Source organism: Heterodontus francisci, unplaced genomic scaffold (assembly GCF_036365525.1).
Source record: "Heterodontus francisci isolate sHetFra1 unplaced genomic scaffold, sHetFra1.hap1 HAP1_SCAFFOLD_519, whole genome shotgun sequence".
In the NCBI taxonomy this organism is placed as follows: domain Eukaryota; kingdom Metazoa; phylum Chordata; class Chondrichthyes; order Heterodontiformes; family Heterodontidae; genus Heterodontus; species Heterodontus francisci.
In genome coordinates, this window is record NW_027140454.1 from 509,521 (window position 1) to 512,160 (window position 2,640).

The following is a 2,640-nucleotide window of genomic DNA, read 5'->3' on the forward strand; positions in this document are numbered from 1 at the left end:
CTGTCTTTTGCTGACTTTGTCTTTTCTCTATTTCTCTGAATTTGTCTTTTCTGTATTTCTGACTTTGTCATTTCTCTATTTCTCTGACTTTGTCTTTTCTGTATTTCCGACTTTCTGTCTTTTTCTCATTTTGTCTTTTCTGTATTTCTGACTTTCTGTCTTTTTCTTCCTTGGTCTTTTCTCTATTTCTCTGACTTTGTCTTTTCTGTATTTCTGACTTTGACTTTTCTCTATTTCTCTGACTTTGTCTTTTCTGCATTTCTGACATTGTCTTTTCTGTTTTTCTGACTTTGTCTTTTCTGTATTTCTGACTTTGACTTTCTCTATTTCTCTGACTGTCTTTTCATTATTTCTGACTTTTTATTTTCTGTATTTGTGACTTTGACTTTTCCCTATTTCTCTGACTTTGTCTTTTCTCTTTTTCTGACTTTGTCTTTTCTGTATTTCTGTCTTTGACTTTTCTCTATTTCTGACTTTGTCTTTTCTCTATTTCTGGCTTTGTCGTTTCTGTATTTCTGATTTTGACTTTTCTCTACTTCCTTGACGTTGTCTTTTCTGTATTTCTGACTTTGTCTATTCTCCATTTCTGACTTTGACTTTTCTCTATTTCTGACTTTGTCTTTTCTCTACTTCTCTGACGTTGTCTTTTCTTTATTTCTGACATTGCCTATTCTCTATTTCTGACTTTGTCCTTTCTGTATTTCTGACATTGTCTTTTCTGTATTTCTGACTTTGTCTTTTCTGTATTTATGACTTTGACTTTTCTCTATTTCTCTGTCTTTGTCTTTTCTGTATTTCTGACTTTGTCTTTTCGCTACTTCTGACTTTGTCTTTTCTTTATTTCTGACTTTGTCTTTTCTCTATTTTTGACTTTGTCTTTTCTGTATTTTTGATTTTGACTTTTCCCTACTTCTCTGTCGTTGTCTTTTCTGTATTTCTGACTTTGTCTTTTCTGTATTTCTGACTTTGTCTTTTCTGTGTTTCTGACTTTGTCTTTTCTGTATTTCTGACTTTGTCTTTTCTCTATTTCTCTGACTTTGTCTTTTCTTTATTTCTGACTTTGCCTTTTTCTGACTTTGTCTTTTCTGTCTTTTTCTGACTTTGTCTTTTCTCTATATCTCTGAATTTGTCTTTTCTGTATTTCTGACTTTGTCTTATCTCTATTTCTCTGACTTTGTCTTTTCTGTATTTCTGTCTTTCTGTCTTTTTCTCATTTTGTCTTTTCTGCATTTCTGACTTTCTCTCTTTTTCTGACTTTGTCTTTTCTCTATTTCTCTGACTTCGTCTTTTCTGCATTTCTGACATTGTCTTTTCTGTTTTTCTGACTTTGTCTTTTCTTTATTTCTGACTTTGACTTTTCTCTATTTCTCTGACTTTGTCTTTTCTGTATTTCTGACTTTGTCTATTCTCTATTTCTGACTTTGTCCTCTCTGTATTTCTGACTTTGTCTTTTCTGTATTTCTGACTTTGACTTTTCTCTATTTCTGACTTTGCCTTTTCTCTATTTCTCTGACTTTGTGTTTTCTCCATTTCTGACTTTGTCTTTTCTGTATTTCTGACTTTGTCTTTTCTTTGTTTCTCTGACTTTGTCTTTTCTGTATTTCTGACTTTGACTTTTCTCTATTTCTCTGACTTTGTCTTTTCTGTATTTCTGACTTTGTCTTTTCTGTATTTCTGACGTTGTCTTTTCTGTATTTCTGACTTTGTCCTTTCTCTATTTTTGACTTTGTCTTTTCTTTATTTCTCTGACTTTGTCTTTTCTGTATTTCTGACTTTGTCTTTTCTGTCTTTCTGACTTTGTCTTTTCTGTATTTCCGACTTTGTCTTTTCTGTATTGCTGACTTTGTCTTTTCTGTATTTCTCTGACTTTGTCTTTTCCGTATTTCTGACTTTGTCTTTTCTTTATTTCTGACTTTGTCTTTTCTTTATTTCTCTGACTTTGTCTTTTCTCTATTTCTGACTTTGTCTTTTCTGTATTTCTCTGACTTTGTCTTTTCTGTATTACTGACTGTCTTTTCTGTCTTTCTGACCTTGTCTTTTCTGTATTTCTGACTTTGTCTTTTCTCTATTTCCGACTTTGACTTTTCTCTATTTCTCTGCCTTTGTCTTTTCTGTATTTCTGACTTTGTCTTTTCTCCATTTCTGACTTTGTCTTTTCCGTATTTCTGACTTTGTCTTTTCTTTATTTCTCTGACTTTGTCTTTTCTGTATTTCTGACTTTGACTTTTCTCTATTTCTCTCACTTTGTCTTTTCGGTATTTCTGACTTTGTCTTTTCTGTATTTCTGACTTTGTCTTTTCTCTATTTCTGACTGTCTTTTCTGTATTTCTGACTTTGTCTTTTCTGTATTTCTGACTTTGTCTTTTCTCTATTTCTGACTTTGTCGTTTCTGTATTTCTGATTTTGACTTTTCTCTACTTCTTTGACCTTGTCTTTTCTGTATTTCTGACTTTGTCTATTCTCTATTTCTGACTTTGTCCTTTCTGTATTTCGGACTTTGTCTGTTCTGTATTTCTGACTTTGACTTTTCTCTATTTCTGACTTTGTCTTTTCTGTATTTCTGACTTTGTCTTTTCTTTATTTCTCTGACTTTGTCTTTTCTGTCTTTCTGACTTTGTCTTTTCTCTATTTCTGACTTTG